Source organism: Pipistrellus kuhlii, unplaced genomic scaffold (genome assembly GCF_014108245.1).
Source record: "Pipistrellus kuhlii isolate mPipKuh1 unplaced genomic scaffold, mPipKuh1.p scaffold_m20_p_13, whole genome shotgun sequence".
Lineage (NCBI taxonomy): Eukaryota > Metazoa > Chordata > Mammalia > Chiroptera > Vespertilionidae > Pipistrellus > Pipistrellus kuhlii.
Window position 1 is genome coordinate 12,388,068 of NW_023425438.1, and position 19,344 is coordinate 12,407,411.

At 39.6% G+C, this 19,344-nt stretch overlaps 1 protein-coding gene and 1 long non-coding RNA gene across 4 annotated transcripts in view; both read right to left on the reverse strand.

The window, feature by feature from the left end:
- Positions 1-19,344, reverse strand: part of BABAM2 (BRISC and BRCA1 A complex member 2) — a 317,151-nt gene that overhangs the window by 108,434 nt on the left and 189,373 nt on the right. The gene's annotated exons all lie outside the window — the stretch shown is intronic.
- Positions 10,080-18,303, reverse strand: LOC123652207. Its single transcript, XR_006741382.1, has 3 exons — positions 18,291-18,303; positions 15,857-15,866; positions 10,080-10,549 (listed from the first exon to the last, which is right to left on the reverse strand). It is a non-coding gene; the product is annotated as an uncharacterized LOC123652207 (long non-coding RNA).

Sequence of the window (19,344 nt, forward strand, 5' to 3'; positions counted from 1 at the left end):
CATGTACAGATCCCAAACACGATAATTTTTTTCAACAATGAGTCACAGGTGTGCCTGGAGGCTCTGGCCTTCGTGACAGGCTCCCCGCCCCCAAAGGGATGGAAACTGTGTTCACTCAGTTGCTAACAGAACCCATGTGTGAAATTCTCATATCACAGGATTTTTTCCCCAGGTAGACATCTGCGTATTAAAAACAAATAGACAATAAACAATCCTGATACCTGGGGAAAATTCTATAAAGATGATATATTATTATTATAATCAATAAGAAAGACCAAGAAATCTGAAAAGTATAGTAAGAGACCCTGTCCAACGAAACCTAAAGCTAGGAAATAGAAAGATAAAAGGAAGACCAATGCAAGTACGAATAAGCAAAAACTGGAGGCGCATTCTTTATCGTATTCTCGAGGCCGGCAAAAGCACGAAGAGCCCCTTTCCCGGGGGGTTTAAAACGTTAATGTGCCACCAGGAAAAGTGAAGCAGCAATGAGCTGTCCTCCTGCTTAAAACATCTGGTTGCATGTGACCTCAGAGTGCTTCCCCTGTGTTCAGCTCTTCCCTGGTCTTCTCTGCTGGCGCAGTTTCCTCTCTGGTATAGTATTCCCAAGCAAAATGTCTATGTTGCAACCACAGAATGAATTTTGAGGGAAACACTGAAAAGTATGGTTTTACTAAACAGCATAAGTGATACTGTTTATTTGGAGAAGTTTCTGTTTTCTTGGTAGGAAAACAATGTAAACAAAGTCAGTTTGGTCACCATAAGCCAAGTTCTATCCAAGAAAACCTCGCCTACACAGAGGTCACCAACTTCTTAATCTTGAGACCACCAACAGGACACACCAGGAGTGTGGGGAGCTGTGAGCAGGAAGCCTACTGCGGAGACAGGGAGCTGGCAAATGGATCCCATGTGGCTCGATGCTGCTCTGACCATGGCTCTCAAGGCCCCAAATGATCTTTCCCCAGGAAACAGCCCCATCCCACCTCCCTCCTGCTCACCTTCCATCTCCTCTCCAGTCACAGGACACCTTTAGCATGCTATCCTTTTGACTGGAACACTCTTTCCTATTCTGTGCATGGCTAATCCTTACTTATGCTCAGGTCTTAATTTACAGCTCCCTTCCCCTGACTCCCAAATTTGGGTCGTGGGTCCTCCAGGTACTCTGAGCACCCCCAATTTCCCTCTCCTAGCAGTTATCAAACTGCACCACAACTTCCCACTGGAATGTCAGCTTCTCAAAGGCAGTGACTCATGTATTTTCGTCCTTGGTTTATTTCAACTGCCTACAGGATCTGACACCTGACAGGTGTTTAGAAAGCACCTGTTGACCAACTGAATGAAGCAAAATGAGGAAGGAGAGGAGGGAAGAGAAAAATAGAGAGAGAGAGAGAGAGAGAGAGAGAGAGAGAGCGAGAGAGCTGCTTTTGAAGGAGTGGGGTGAAATGTCCATGGCAACAGCATCATACGTTTTAGTGACATCATCTGTTTCTAAATAAAAGTTAAATCATGACATAGCCTTCGTTTCCTTCTTGTAAATGGCAAAGATTGTATACCTTTGTTTTCTTGAGCAATGGATAAGCACCTGCAACAGGGGATGAAACTCCAAATAACCATGCTGGCAAGACAACAACAGAAGTAACACTAACTCCTTGCTTCAGCTTTTAAAAAGTGGTCATATGACTCATATCCATTCTGGGAGGCAGGCAGAACAGGTGTTATTATTACTCTCATTTTACATGTGAGGAAGCTGGGGCTCTGCGACACATGACTTGCCAATGCCATGCATCTATTCAGTGGCAAAGCCTCAGCCCAAGACCAGGCCCCAGACGCCTGTTCGGGGTTGACTTTGGTCCACTGAGCACAATGTATTTTTCCAGCATCTTGCCTGGCACCAGAGGAACAGGGGCTCTAGCGTAGAATTATTAGCATCTATCTAGAGCAAATTAAAATCTAATTAAAATTTAATTTTATAATTTGCCTAGTTTATTCTCTATAGGTATTGTAAACAGAACTATCGTTCAAGAGAAGTTTCTTTGAAATAATGTAAACACAAGCTAAAAACAGAAGCTAGAAGCCCAGCCAAGTTAATACAGTCCTACAAATTGTGATTGCTTTAGCTTTCCTACCTGTCTTAATGTATAATCTCTTGCCAACACCAATGAACACTGAGTTCCTGTTAAAAATATCTTTTTGATTGATGTCAAATGAAAATGACCATATATATATATATATATATATATATATATATATATATATATATATATATATATATTTTACAGCTCTGAGAAGTAACTGGCACACAATAAATTTCCAAGTTTACAATGTTAATGACTTTTGACATATGTATGCTCCCAAGAAACCATCACCACAATCAAGATAATGAACATATTCATCCTCCCCCAAAAGTTTCCTCTTATACTGTGTAATCTCTCTCCCGCAACTATACCACTCCTATCCCCAGGCAACCACTGACCTGCTTTCTGTCATTATAGATTAGTTTGCATCCTCTGGAATTTTATATAAATGGAGTCATACAGTATGTACTCTCCTCTGCCTACTTTTTTTTCACTCAGCATGATTTTTTGGAGATTCATCCCCTGTTGTAGGTATCAAAGGTACATTCGTTTTATTGCTGAGTAGTAGTCCACTGTTGATGTACCCCACAAGTTATTTATCCAATCAGCTTTCATTTGGGTCATTTCCACCTTTTGGCTATGATAAAGCTGTTATGAAAATTCATCTGCAAAATCTGTGTGGACACACATTTTCATTTCTTTTGGCCAAGTACCTGGGAGTAGAGTGACTGGGTCACATGGCAGGTGTGTGTGTAAGTCTGTAAGAAGCTGCCAAACTGCTTTTTCCAAGTAGATACTCCATTTTACATTCCCATGAGAGTTCCAGTTCCTCTATCCTTGCTCACACTTGGTTGGGTCAGTCTGTTTAATTTTTACCCATCAGAGTGGGTGTATAGTGTTATCTCATTGCGGTTTTAACTCACATTTCCCTAATGACTGTGTTATCTGTTCAAATCTTCTTTGCCTATATTTTACTGAGCTGTTTGTCTTCTTATGAATAAAGTTCTTTGTCAGATATATATTTTGAATTTTTTTCTCTAGTCGGTTGGCTTGCCATTTTGTTTTCATAACTGTGCCCTTGAAGAATAAACATTTTATTTTGATGAAGCCCAATTTATTGATTTTTTTATCTTTCATGTTCTTTTGTGTATCATACTTAACAAATTTTTGCCAAACCCAAAATCACTAAGATTTTTTTCCTCATGTTTTCTTCTAGATGTTTTGTCTAGTTTTAGCTCTTACATTTAGATTCTCTAATACATTTATATATGGGTTGAGGAAAAAACTGAAGTTCATCTTTTTGCTTATGGCCCAATTGTTCCAACATTATTTATTGAAATTATTATCCTTTCTTTGTTGAATTATCTTAGCATCTTTGTAAAAAATCAATTGTCCATATATGCCTGGGTCTACTTCTGGACTGAACGTTCTGCTTCATTTAGCTATTTTTATCTTTTTATAGCAATATCACACTATTTCAGTTATTATAACATTATAGTTAAGTCTTTCCTCCAACTATGCTCTTTTTTAAAAAAAAACTATAATGGCTATTCCTGGTCCTCTGCATTTACATACACATTTTAGGACCAGCTTGTCAATTCCTACAAAAAAGCCTGCTGATATTTTGACTGGGATTGCTCTGAATCTACAGATCAATTTGAGAAGAAATGATATCTTAATATTAACCTTATGATCCATGGACAGTATATTTTATTTTCCACTTATTTAGTTAAGTCTTCTTTAATTTCCCTTTTACAGTTTTCAGCATATAGGCTTTGTACCTCTTTTGTCAAATTTATTCCTGAGTGCTTCCTCTTCTTTGATGCTATTGTAAGTAATTTTTAGCAAAAACAATCTTTTGCAAGGGAAAGTTGTAAACTTTTCCTTCTATTCTGCCTATCGTTACTCTCCTGTCTTTTTGTTAAACAGTATTTTCTGGGTAACCCCCATGAGCCATGATTTGAAGACTCTGGCCCAAGCTGACCTCTCCGCTTTCACTCTCACTGCCTGAAATACTTAATCAGCACCCTTACTCTTACTGCATCGTACAACTGGCATTGCTATATTTTATAGTTTCTTGCATGTGTCCTATCTGACCAATGAAATTGCAAGCTCCTTAGAAGTAAAAACTATAATTTATTCTTATTTGTAAATCCACAATGCCTGGAATATATGTATAAGCAAATAGGAAGTAAGTCCTTTTTCAATGAAAGTACAGAGTTCAGCAAACAAAATTTGTCTGAAACGCTAGTCTATCTGTATTCAATAATAACGCAATTAAACAGATAAAAACCCAAATATTTATTATGTATTTGTTGTGCTCAACTGTAGCTTAGGGACTGAGGGGTTTAAGGAACTGTGGGCTTGCTTCCTTGTCCTTAGGGAGCTCACAAGGAAAGGCAGCGCTGCAGAGACCATGCCCTGCACGTCAGACGCAGTTCTCACGGGACCCAGGGCCTGCTGATGGGGATGCCTCGTTCCATGATGGCTTCTGTCCACTTTCCATTTCAGTCCCTGGTATGTGCAATTCTGACAAATAGCTGTTCGCATCTGACTAAATCTGTTTACAAGATACAGACAGCTGTTTATAAGACACGGGCCAAATTCTACCCTTCAATATCCAAGAATCATTTTCAGTGATTACAGACCCATTACTGGATTCTGGCCCTAACTGTTTCTCAATATAGTTTAAGGTTGCAACCAAATTTTAAAGCCCTTGAACTGGAGGGTTTCTCCTCTCCCTCAACAGATCATCAGTTTCAAGCTTCTTCACTATAAAGGATATGAGACCGTTTAAGTCATCAATAGTGTTTTTTAAGAGGCAAGCCAGTGAGATGGTTGGAACGGTTTGCCACTGTCACATACATATATGTGTAGGTTAAGTGGATAAAGAGATATGGGCCCAGAAATGACTGCATGAGAGGCATCAGAAACAAATACATGAGACAGGTATTGTTGTAGATATACAATCGCCTATGTCTCAGGGTTTACCTAGTTCAGAGATTAAAACATCAAAAGAGCAAATAATATACTTCGGGTCTAGTCTATGTTTATAATTTATCATCTTAGCAAGTTCAACTTTTCTGAGTTTCTCCATGTCAACCATCTCACCGACATTATAAACTACAAGGAACAGAGACTGTATACGTGAATGGCTGTGGCAGTCATATTCAGCACTGTATTTGACACATAGCTGCCTAACCTAAACTCATTACAGAGAGTACTAGGGGCATCCCATCCAGTTTTATCTTAAAAATGAAAATAGAAACAGTGACAGACAGGTATGAATGGAAAAACTAAACAGTGTCACTATGGCACAGTAAATTAACAAACTTTAGTTCAAAATCCACCAAACCTCATTATAAAATCATTGTTATCTAAGGACCCAACAATATGGTTTTAGATTGCACTTTATTTCTGATATCAAGCAACCCTCAGGTCCAATCTCAAAGAATTCATACATATCTACTCTCTGGACTGGGGCCGGGGTAGGGAGAAGCATTATTTTTAAATTTCAAATGTAGTAAAGAAGCATCTTTTAAAAATCCCAATGTTCAGATTATAGAAGAATGATCATAATCATATGATATGAGTGTGTTCCAATTCTGTTGGGAAAAGCCAGCTGTCATTATCAAGAAATATTTTTTTTAGATTTCATATAGGCAGGTAAATAGCTAAAATAACTATTTACACTAAAAGACTTAAAGCACCAAGAATCCCATGAACTGTTCCTATAGTTCCGCCCTGTCTCTAAAGCGCTGTGCTGGGGAACTGTCTGTAAAAAGGGGCTCTCTAATTCTTCCTCCACTTCCTCGAGGGAGAGCTGTACAGATGGAAGGATGTAGTAACCTCGCACGTTTCCAGGCACGTGGAAGTCACAGCAGTGCTCCCCAAACAGCCACGCTCCTGTCTTCAAGAGGCTTGGTTTAGTGGCCACTCCATCCAGGGCTCCAGGAGGTTAATGTTTTGCTGCCGCCACTTTAAAAGGCAAAACTCTGAGTTGTAGAGATCTCCACAGGTAGGTGCACTTAACAAAACAGTCAACAATCAAGGTTCACATGCCTCAGAGTAAGTGACACTCACAATCAAAACCTATTTTGCTATTATTAAAAATGCTGACTTCCTGCTCTGGCCAGTATGGCTCAGTTGGTTGGAGCGTCAACCGGAACACAAAGGGGTGGCAGGTTTGATTCCCAGGCAGGGCCCATACCCAGGTTTTGGGTTTGATTCTAGGTTGGGACCATATGAGAGGCAACTGATTGATGTTTCTCCCTCTTCCTTCCTCTCTCTCTCTCTCTCTCTCTCTCAAATCAATAAAAAAAAAAACACCATAGCCTCAAGTGAGGATTAAAGAAAATTAAAATGCTAATCCACAATGTTACAATAAACAGTGCCAAATTACGGAATCGGCTGCCACTCTTCCTCACTACTGTTTCTATTTGACTTGCCTTTCCCCTCTCCCTTAGAATGTACTTCTCCTCTCATCCCCTTTGCTCTCTATGTGTGTGACAGTAATGGGAACGTCCTCTAAAATGTCCCTATAAAAGACAAAAGTTCTTACTGATGCTTTTGTATTTGTTTGAAAATAATCCAGTGGGCGGCGGGAAGCTGGGCTGGAAGTTAGTGGGGAAAGACCACAGATGAAAGAAGTAGGGTGATGGGTACCTGAGGTTCATTATCCCATCCTACTTTGAGATATTTTTGAAGTTGCCCATAAAAAGGTTAAGACAAAATAAATAATTTTTTAAAACCTTATCATTATCACATCCACATTTTATCATAGGGTGGTGGGCTAAGGTAAGAATTAACATGGGTTTGCAGACATGATGGAAATGTATGACATTTGCATTCATGAGCCACTGTCTTTCAAGAAAGGAAGCCTGTTCAACTCTCTCTCACACCTCTTTGCCATTTCCCACATTAAACCCTACCTTTTGGGATTTGCCCACTTTTAAGGAAAGAAATCGGTGATGTTCCACTTTAGACCAACTTTCTTAGCAGCAGGCACTTTAAAAATGGGTTTTAGAATAACTTTCATGAAGAAAATAAAACATGCTTATAAAGACAAAAGAACTTCAAACACTTAAGATAAATATGGCAAATAAAAGAATTGCAGTGATCAGGTAATGTTCTCCCTTTCTCAGAAGCTGGCCCTGCTCTTCCTTCACAGTAACTGGGAAGACCTCTGCACTGCCCCTGCCGAGGGGTGACTGGTGTGCGTTCTTTTTAACGCACTCAACAAAAGCCTCGCGTGTAAGACTGGAACTCGAGACCTAATATAATTTCAACATAACTAAAGTTTAACATTACAGGAGCTCAGTCAGTTCCAAAATTATGGCCAACAATGCTTCTGGCAGACGTGCGTCCTGGATCATCCACGGAGCTATTTAAAATTGCTTGACAGGTAACCACGACAGATTTTGAAGATCAAAACACAGGTGTGTATCAGGGTTGCACAATCCTGCAGTGAGGGCAGAACATGAGATCATTCCACCTAGAAACAGACCAAACACAAACACCCACCTGGGCCTCAGGTGTACGGCTCTGTCGGCAGGCAGATGAATTCATCTCGGGAGTTTTGTTCTAATATAATTATGCTCTGATAAGAAACGAGGTTTTGCTATATTAACATTCAACTGGGTGGGTCTTCTTAGCTGGCAAGCATCTTATACACCTGCCTATATGTTCTTTTTAACCTATTCAAAGGCCCATTTCTAATCTAAATGAACTACAGTCTCCCATAATTTAAATAGCCTTCTTTATTCTTTTCAGTCTCAATAAACATGAGTAGCACAAAAGTTCCAGGACAATAGAAGGCATAAATGTTTTCCATCTCACTATGAACCAAGAAAGAAAATTATCAAGCTAAAGTTTTAAGAAAGTAAGTAACTTAAATAAAGCCACCTCACAGAGTAGTGTGTGCACTTCATCCAATGATTCACTTCATATTAAACATCTCCTAGATGTAAGGCACTACACACTAATTGCTTCAGGATTTTTAAAACTACTCGGTGTGTGTGGGATGTGTGGGGGGAACATAATTGAATAGAGGCAGTCCAGGTAATGTTCACAAGTCCTGGTCCCAGATCTTTGTTAAGGTTCACAGTAAGCCAGAGATTGATCTCATGTGCAAAAGAAGGCTAACAATAGACAAGGCATTGCTGATCCAACTGAACACTCACTCCTGTGCCCAAATGCAAAGCTCACCGCGCAACAGACCAGGAGCTGAGTTTTGCGTGAATAAGAACAGGAAGTATGGCTATGTGTGCATCCTTGTGAACAAATAACTATCCTGTTCTTCTGATAGGCTTTCCCAAGAGAAAGAAACCCTCCTTAAAAAAGAAAAACACACACATAAACAGGAGATGCATTTTGTACACCACCACCATTTGGCTAACAGATGTTGGCATCTGCCCTCAGCTCTCATAAACAACTCTATGTTTTTGTGTAGCATCTTCTATCCAAGAGTAACATGAAAGCCGTGTGGCTGGTCTGACAGTGCGTCTGCAGACTGAGTAAGAATTATAACGGAGCGAACACCTGTCAGGCTTGTTTGGATGCTGTCGCAGTGATTGGCTCCGCGATATGGTGGCTGCTGGGTGGAGAAATGTTCAGTCTTTTCTAAAGCAAACCCAAGCACTGTCATTTGTCATAATGTGCTATTGCTTGCTTAATTCATGCCTCATTGTTATATGACCTTCACTCATATTGAGGCAAGCAGAATACTTTGTGAATTTTTCTGATTCCCAGGGATGTTTTAGATTAGTGGGAACCATAAACAACGAAAAAACAACAATAAAAACAACACTCACTAGTGGATCCAAGAGAACCAGGACCTAGTTCCTACCTTATCAGTGACAATCTCCCCAGGCTAAGGCAGTCACATACCTCCTCTGGAGTTCAGAGTCCTCGCCTATAAAGTTGGGAGAGTTGGACTAGATTTGTGTTTCCTGATCTTCTCAGGAGTGAGGGACGTTTTAACACATCAAAGCCTCTTTTAGACTAATCAAATGACACCAATTGTATTTTAAGAATCTGTGCAGTTAGAAAACATAATGATAAAAAGATACTTTGATACAGTTACCACTCGAAATAAAATTCCAATTTCTTAATCACAGCAGAGTCTGCACACAATGTTTAAAGTAACAGTATGCAGATGTTGGGCATTATTTATTTAGTCTGAAAACAACATTGGTTTACATAGGAATTTGCTGTCTTTGCAGTAACTCCATAGCAGATCTTTCCAACCCAACACTGTCTTCTGTGTAAAGGCTGGGAACCCTGAACAATACAGACGCTCCGCATCCTTTCTGACATGACCCTTCCATAGTTCTAGTCCTACCACACCGTTTCCTAGGCCATGTTACTCTGAACATGGTCATTAGCTCCGACACTGCCAGCCATCCCACGCATTCCATCTCACAGCACCGAAAAGCATAGAGAGAGAGATTCTGGGAGAGCAACTTCTTAGAATCTGAGACAGCATCTAGGGACACCCACACTTAGCTTCATCCAGAAAACCTGTGGCTTTGGGTAAAACAAAAAACTGAATCGAGGGGAGAGGAAGCTGCTACACACCCCTATGCAGGTTTGCAAAAGCTTTCTATAAGAGTTGAGAAGAGGTTCTTAGGTTCCCAGAATCACTGAATAGTTTGAGGCCCTAAAATAATGAGGCTAAAAGGAAATGTCCAGATCTACTTCACAGTCCTTGGGAATTTCATTATTAGCATCAGTTTATCTAGATACTGTCCTTATATGCACATTTATTGCTTAGGTAAGCACTCCGTAGTGGTAAATTCAGCTATGTTGTAGCCATTTTAATGACCTAGTTTCTCGAAAACGACATGAGACAAAACTGCACCAACTACAAATCCTGATCTTTGCCTTGGGTAAACTTTTACTACGCAACTTCTGTTACTATAATTCCAAGTTCTTTAGATGGCTACAAGGTCCTCCTACATATCAGTGACAATTCTTTGGAAGTACTTTCCTAATCCCACCCACCAAACCACCAACCAACCAATAGATAATTACACAAACAACTCAAATTAAAAAATGATTCAAAGACGTTAACAGACATCTCACCAAAGAAGATATACAGAAAGCAAGTAAGCTTACGAAAGACGTTCCACGTCATATGTCATCAGAGAAAGAGATACCACTACAAACCTATTAGAATGCCCCAAATCTAGAAAACTGACAGTACCAAATGCTAATGAAAATGTGGAGAAGTAAGAACTCCCATTCGCTGCGATGCAAAATGGTACAGACACTTTGGAATTCAGTTTGGTGCTTTCTTCTAGAGCTGAACACTGTTACCTTACATCCCAGTAATTGTGCTCCTTAGTATTTACCCAAGAGAGTTGAACATTTATGCCCACATAAAAACCTGCACACACATGTTTATAGCAGCTTTATTCGTAATTGCAAAACTTGGAAACAGCCAAGATGTCCTTCATTAGGTAGATGGATAAAAACTGGTATATCCAGACAATGGACTATTATTCAGTGCTAAAAAGAAATGACCTATCGTGCCATGAAAAGACATAAAAGCATATTACCTCAACTAACCCTAAATGCACATATTACATAACGCATTACCTTAAGTGCATACTACTAAGTAAACAGATACTTATTATCAATAGAACTCAATGCCATATATTCATGCCTTTGTCCCCAAATTATAACATGCATACGTCACCCCCAAATTGTAGAAATAACCTTAAAAAAACAAAATCAAAAGGAAACAAATATCTTTCTAAGTAGTTATCTCATGAACTATCTTGGGTAAAATATTTAATAATATTTACCATCAAAAAGTTATTACTTTTATGCAATCTAAATCTCTCCTGCTACAAATTTGCCTCTTTTTCTGTAACTGACCTCTGTTGATTACTCATCTTCACATCTCCAGTAATTTTTATGTAATTCTCCTTATCTAAGTGAATTAAAAAATAATAAGGCACCAAACAAAGTAAATCTTAAAATTAGGACTTCTCTAGATCAGGCCAAACCAATTTAATAAAGTGTAACATGATAGCCTGCCTCTTTAATCAGAAGGGATTCCTGGAACAGAAGAAAGTCCTCCAGTCTCAGGAAGAAAGGAAAGACTGAAAGTCTTGGCATGAAGACAAGTGTAGGGATGTAGCAGGGTCAACATATCATGCTCATGAGCCAAATCCAACTTGCTGCCTGCTTTTGTGAAGTTTCCCTGGACACAGCCATGTTTATTAGTTTATGTACTGCCTATGGCTGCTGTTCCATTCTACTGGCAGAGATGAATACTTGGCCCACAAAACATAAACTATTTACTATATGGCCCTTTACAGAAAAAGTCTGCTGACCCCTGACTTAGACATCCATCTTTACCCTGGACTAATTTATGTTGGAGCTCTGGGGTTCAAATTGGGTCTTCTCCTTTCCATCTGACTCTTGTTTGCTTGCTCATCTAGTTTTAAGACTTTCAAAGCCACATATCCACCAACAACTCCTAAACATGTATCTCCAGGCCAGACCTCTCCCCTGAGCTCCAGATTCACATATCCAACTGTCTAGCGCCGTGGTCGGCAAACTGCGGCTCGTGAGCCACATGTGGCTCTTTGGCCCGTTGAGTGTGGGTTTTCCACAAAATACCACTGCCTGGGCAAGTCTATTTTGAAGAAGTGGAGTTAGAAGAAGTTTAAGTTTAAAAAATTTGGCTCTCAAAAGAAATTTCATTCATTGTACTGTTGATATTTGGCTCTGTTGACTAAAGAATTTGCCGACCACTGGGGTCTAGTGGACCTATCCAGTAGGAGAGCTAATAAACAATTCAAGTTTATTGAATTCAAAACCTAATTCCTGATCCCCGCCCTCTCCCTTCATTACCCAGTTTTTTGTTTTGTTGTGTGTGTGTGTGTGTGTGTTTTTCCTTTTCAGTAGAAGACAACTCCATTCTTCTAGTTGAACCAATAAAAACCTGCCAAACAAAAACCCTGGAATTACCCTAAATCCACTCTCACTCCACATCTATCTATCAGCAAATCCTCAATATAATCAGAAACCTGCCACTCATCACTTCTATTGCCATCACTCTACTCAAAGCGACCATCACCCCTCACCTGGATTCTTGCAGGAGCCTCTTATCTGGTTTCTACCTTTGTCCCTTTCATCTACTGGCATGTCAGTTGTCAGAGTGACCCTGTTAATATCATTCATCTTCCCCACTGCCATCCTCTCCTCCCACTCTGCTCCCGCCACAATGGGATCCTTGATCATGCTCAATGAGTTCCCACGTAGGCCATGTGCTTGCTGATTCTTCTTCCTGGAGCACTCCACCTCCAGAGGTTGCATGGCTCACTCTTGTTCTGCTCAAATGTCACTTTCTCAATGAGGCTTTTCCATGACCACTTGCTCCAAAATAACAATTTCATCTTGCACCCCACCACATTCACATACCCTCGTCCTTTTTCCCTGCTTTATTTTTCTCCACTTTACTTATTTATTTTGTTGTCTGTCTCCCATAGTTAGAGTGTAATCTCCAAGAGATCAGGAATTTTTATCTGTTCTCACTGCTGTATCCTCAGTGCCTAAACAGTGCCTGATACACAGTAAGTGCCCAATAAACATTTGTTGAATGAATGAATGAATGAATGGATGGATGGATGCATAGGCCTTCCCAAGGTTTAGAACACTTATGGAAAACAACATTTCTGATTTTATTATGAAGATTAATGGGAAAATTACAACTCCTCAGTAAAAAGTGCTTCACAGACAAACTGGCTGGAAGGAAACATTCTACTCTTAAAGCAAGGGATCGTGTCCCTCAATAATTTGTTTGTCTTTCACTTGAATACCTATATACTAAAGGAGTTTATGGTTCATTTTTTTCTTTCTTTTCAGCCTCCTAATTCTCTTAACCTTTATAAATCCTATTTCTCAATCTTGTCTTCTTTTCTTTCTCCTGGATTACATCTAAGGCTTTCATCCCCAAAGGTCATGTGCCAACGTGTACCACTGAATGCTTTCAGCTGCTCTCACTGATTTCTTGGCAGTACATCACCAAACAATGCACTGAAAAGTCAAACAGAAATGACAATGTCACACCAACCTACAAACTACACCTGACTGAGCTAAAAGTCTAAAAACAGCAAGAGAAGATCAGGGACACTGTGGTCCTAGCATGAAGCCAGGCTGAACACCTTAAAGCCACATTCGCATGACCCAGAAGCCTTGCCCCCTGCTGGACCGTGGAGCTGTGCTGGGTCATTGCAGTTGCTATTAATGACTTCAAGTACACCCTGGTACTCTGCACACTAGCACATCCCAGAGAGCTAGCTTTAGAAATCCCTTCCTAAGCCCTCCGGGGTCATTTGAATTTAGGGGATCTGGCAGACATGTGGTCCTCATCTGAAGTCTTATGAGACCTAGAGAGCCTTGGACTGCATGGTGAGTTGTATGCACCAAAGGGGGAAAAGTAAATAGAGTCAATTATTTATATATCACGAGTCAGTTTTTGCTCAATAAGGATCTTGCAAAAGTAAACAGTAACCTATACCACGGCAACCTCCTCTAAGCTAATCCAAGCAAGAACTGAATGTTTATATCCCCCTCAAATTCACATGTTGATGCTCTAATTCTCAATATAATGGTGGTATTTGGAGAAGGGACCTTTGGGAGATAATTAGGGTGAGATGAAGTCATGAAGGCAAGGCCCTGGTCCAATGGAGTTAGTGCCTTTATAGGAAGAGACATGGACAGATTGCTCTCTCTGACATGTGAGAGGCATCTTGCAAGCCTGAAAGAGAGCCTCACCAGAAACTGACCAGGCTGGATACCTTGAACTTGGTTGGCTCAGCCTCCAGAACTGTGAGAAATAACAGTTGGATATTTCTGTTGGTTAAGCCACTCATTCTATGGTATTTTGTTAATTCTCACTCAAGGATATTTTTTCTATTCTTTTTTTTTTTTTTTTTTTTTCTTTTTTTTTTGAGAAAGAGAGAAACATCAATGTGAGATGCACACTGATTGGTTGCCTTCACACACACCCCAACAGGAATGAACCTGCAACCCAGCTATGTGCCCTTGACCAGGAATCAAATGCACCACCTTTTGGTGCAGGGCCAATGCTCTAACCATTGAACAACACTTGCCAGAGCTCTATGATATTTTGTATATCCATCCCTACAAACACACACAAACACACACACACACACACACACACACACACACACTGCTCTGAGAGCAGCCACATCTTGCAGAGACAAGGTTTTCTTTTCCTTTGTAGGGAAATATAACTTGGTAGAAAAAGCAGTTCCAGGATGTCCTGGGGGGAAAGACGGGTCAGGGCAGAGTCGCACGGCCCTGGACTTCTGGTACAGTCGCTTTCCAGTATTCTTCTTGTCCAAAGGAGCCACTGAAACTATGAGTATAAAACACAGCTGCATTTTCCCTGCTTTGTAACCATTTGGAGGAGATCCTTCAAACTCTTAAAAGAGCCTCTTGTCTTTTTAATGAGAAAAATTAACACAATATCAAATAACTAGAAATAGGGAGAACAAACCCACATATATTATCAAAGCTATTCTCTAGAGCCCTGAACAAATGCACTCATCTGACCATGCTAAGTGCCAGGAAAAAGGAATGGTCAATTCTCTTAAGGAGAGTATGCTGGGCAATATCAACACACACACACCTCAAGGCAAAACAAAATAAGCCACAGAGCAGTAGGTAATCCTTAGCATGATCACATTTCCTGAGTCCTCTGACTTCTCAGTTCCCTTTTGATCACATCCTTGAACTAAACTTTGAGAAGCATATACCACATTAACAAAGTCCTTTGTTCCACAAATATACATACAAAGAAATCAGTAATCATTGTTTCTAAGCTAACTGGAGAAGAAAATAAAATTAATTTTAAAATTTGAAGAAAATAAAGTCTTAATTTATGAGCTTTGACACACATCTGTTAAAAGTCACTAAACATTCCAGGTGCTACTCATACCCTGGAAAGCCAGCTCTGGTGTTGACTCACATGGAGTTGTGAGGCACCCTGAGCAAGGGGGTAAATGAAATTCTCAACCACAATCACCCAATTAAAAATGTGCATAGGGCACCACTAGACATAGAAAACAATTAGAACACTTCTTTCTCATCTTCAGTTATTATTCGTAAGAAAAACAACAACACTAACTGTTAAAAAAAACACACAAAAAAACAAACAAAAAAAAACGTTTTTCTCATGCCAAGACCTATTGGACACAAAGCATGAATGGAGAGCCTCACCTCGCCCCTCCCTGGCCAGAAGGCACCCCCAACCATCAAATGAATGATTCTCTCCCCCTACCAACCTTGTAAATGCGCTGGATGACCAACCACCTCCAGCAGTAAAGAACTAACCATTTCTGAAGGCAAATCAAATGAGGCAAATAAGGTAATATATGGGAAAAGCTTTGAAACGGTCAAGTACTACAGAAATATGAGAATCCTACCAGCATCTCTAGTCGTTTAACAGATGCGACTGCTATAACAATCCTCCTCAGCATATGTACAAAGATAGTCATTGTTAGTTATAGTAGCAAAAGACTGAAAAGAACCCTTATATGTCATTCAATGAGGATCTGGTTAAATAAATTACCTTACAATCATTCATTGGACCTATCTGGCTTATAATATGGAACAATCTCCACAATACACTTTTAAGGTAAGAAAAAAAGAAGTCTGCAGCATACGCTATATGGTATGATGCCATAAAAGTGACAGAAAGGATACATTTGTATACACTTGCACATTTGTGAAAGACACACACACTTGTAACTAGCTATCTTTGGGGACAGGAACTGGAAGTCTAGGGATTCTGGGGTTGTAGGAAATGTTCTTCGCATTGTATATTCTTTTATATCATTTTCTTCACTTTAAATTTTTATATCTTTTTATGGATATACTGTTTAATTTTTCTTCAATAATGTTTTAAAATGTGAGATGGAAAAATGCTCACAGTCACTAATCATCAGAGAAATGCAAATTAAAACCACAATGAGATATCACGTCATATCTGTCAGAATGGTTATCACCAATAAATCAACAAACAACAAGTGCTGGCAAGGATGTGGAGAAAACGGAATGCTAGTACTCTGCTGGTAGAATGCAGACTGATGCAGCCACTATGGAAAACAGTATAAAGGTTCCTCAAAAAATTAACTGCGGTTTGAACCAGTGATCCCACTTCTGGGAAAAACCCTGAAATACCAAACAGAAAGAATCTATGCACCCCTGTGTTCACGGCAGTGTTATTTACAATAGCAATGATCTAGAAACAGCCCACGTGGCCATCAGTAGATGAACGGATAAAAAAGCTGTGGTACATTTACACAATGGAATCTATGCAGCTGTACAAAAGAAGGGTCTCTTGTCCTTTGAGATAGCATGGATGGACCTGGAGAGTATTATGCTAAGTGAAATAAGTCAATCAGAGAAAGACAAATATCAGGTGATCTCACTTATTTGTGGAGTCTAATGAACAAAATGTATTGACTGTTGCAACAAAATAAGTCCCTAGGCATGGAGGCATGGAGCAGACTGACATATCTCAGGGGAGGAGGGGAATGAGGAGAAGAGATAAATCGAAAAACTTATATGCACAGCCCATGGACATAGACAATAGTGTGGTGAAGGCCTGGGAGGTAGGGGCTGAGCAGAGGGGGATGAAAGAGGGAAAATAGGGGACATATGTAATACTGTCAACAATAAATATATATATATATATTTTTTTAATAAATAAAAGTTTTTAAATTTGAGGGAGAAATGAATTTATTGATAAGTTATATTCTTTTTCTTTATGCTTATGAATCTACTGAGGCCTGGTGCACGAATTCATGCACAAGTGGGGTCTGGCTGGCCCGCCTCTATTGGGGCTGATCAGTCTTGGTCAGATGGGGGGAGAGGGCCAAGGGCAGTTGATGGGCTGGCCCTGCCCCCAATTGGGATAGAGGGGCCCCAATTATAGGTGGGGCTGTATAGGGAAAGGGGCCAAGGGCAGTTGGCCAGCTGGCCCCGCCCCATGGTCGAACTCCCAGTTGCACTCCTGGTCAAGGGGACAATTTGCATATTAGCCTTTTATTATATACTAGTGGCCTGGTGCACAACATTTGTGCAGGAGGGGTGTGTCCCTCAGCCCAGCCTGCACCATCTCCAATCTGGGACTCCCTTGGAGGATGTCTGCCAGTTTAGGCCTGATCCCTCTAGCAATTCAGCACCACTGGCTCCTAGCCACTCACCTGCCTGCCGGCCTGTTTGCCCCCCACTGGCCTGCTCACCCCTGACTGCTCCCCCACCAGCCTGCTTGCCCCCAACTGACCCCCTTGATGGCCTGTTTGCCCCCAACTGCCACTTTCCTTGCCAGCCTGATGGCCTGTTTGCCCCCAACTGCCCCTCTCCTTGCCAGCCTGATCATGCCTAACTGCCCTCCCCTCCTAGCCTGCTCACCCCTCACTGCCTCTGCCCCAGCCCTGCAACCATGGCTTTGTCCAGAAGAACATCTGGAAGGTCTCTCGGAAGGTCTCTCAGTCTAATTAGCATATTACCCTTTTACTAGAATAGAGGATTTAATGTCTTGGATACATAAAATACAAGACAATAATAAAAAGTCCTCTAACCTCTGACAGTTACATGATTCTGTTATATTTCAAAATATCTAAAAATAACTTAAAACTGTGACAATATCAATCAACTGTATAGATGAAGCTATTTTAGCTATTTTAGGAAGGAATATTTCTTGTATTTTAATTGTTCCATATTTTCATTATTAAAATCTAATTTAATTACTTTAATGACAATTGGTGGGTGGAGTTAATATCCCTAGCTTTTTAAACACACTACTTGTGATACTTTGGGTATAAGAGAAGTCAAATATTGGCTGTATTGTTTAAAGTATTCAAATAACATTTTTCTGAATAGAAAGCAGTGCATGTTCATTGTAGAACACTTGAAAAATAGAGAAAAGCACAGAAGAAAATTAAAACAATTCATTATCCCACCACACCAGAGAATACCACTATTAATTCTGATGTATAGTCTTCCTTTTTTATTTTCAATGCATTGGAGTATATTTATTTTATATAACTGGAGTCAAACTGCACACATATTGTTTAAAAAGTCTACTTTAATAAATCATCACCCTTACTTATCTTCTTATCTTCTGTTTTATAACTTTTCTGCTTAAGATTATAAACTATACATTACTTGGAATATTTCATAGATACATTTTTAATTTCAAATTTTTTGTTCCAGTCCCTCTGATAAATGTTAACTGAAAAAAATTAATTACCCAAAATTCATAGTGAAATAAGATAAATTTAAATCATTTATACTTCTGAAGTTATTAAAGCTTAACACTGAACTAAGACTTTTGGAATGCCTTGTATTATACATATATTTCCATGACATTACTTATTTTTTTAAATGGCCAATGGGACTCTGTTATACTGATATGTCATAATATACTAATATAACCCCTTATTACTGGATATTTTGATTGTTTCTTTGAAGAGGTCATGGATAATATATTTATAGGTAAATAAATGCTTGTAAACTACAAAGGCCTCATCCAGGTTAGAATTATATCAATATTTTGAAATCCTGAAAAAATAGGCATTTACCTTAAAAAAAAAATGTTTAACAAATATCATCAAGTTATCTTCCAGAATGGGTGATAAGCAATAATGTTATCCATACTGGGCTTACTTACAGTAAAATAAAAATGTCTTTTAAAATGTAAGTGGTTCTCCCGCTCTTAACCAAAGACACCTACCTCTAACAATAAGTAAAGTAACATGTTTCAGGCTTACTTTGTTACCACAGCTTGAAATAAAATTCCAATATATGGCTTTAGGGCTCTTAAAAACTGACCCAAAATCCTTACTGGCAGGCAAAGTTTTAAATACAATTAGCCAGGTCTTCAATTTGAGTAGTAAGATAAGCAGCCCACATATTGGAGCCCAGCTAAATTTTTTGTCCATTTTCTCAGAAGCCCACCACACCATGTATAAGTATAAAAGAGGCCATTAGTGTCAAACCAATAAATGACTGAGCAATAAGACTGAACTCATACCTACAGTGTTGCTGTATTTCTGAAAGTTTGGTTGAATTTATTGATTTGGGGAGCAAAAGGGAAAGCAACTATCCTGGACCACAGGGGAAGTTACAGATCTGGGCCTGGACAGGACACAAAGAAAAAGGAAGTGAGGATGCTAATCCATTTAAGACACAAGTTTCAGAGACTAGAAAATTGTTCAAA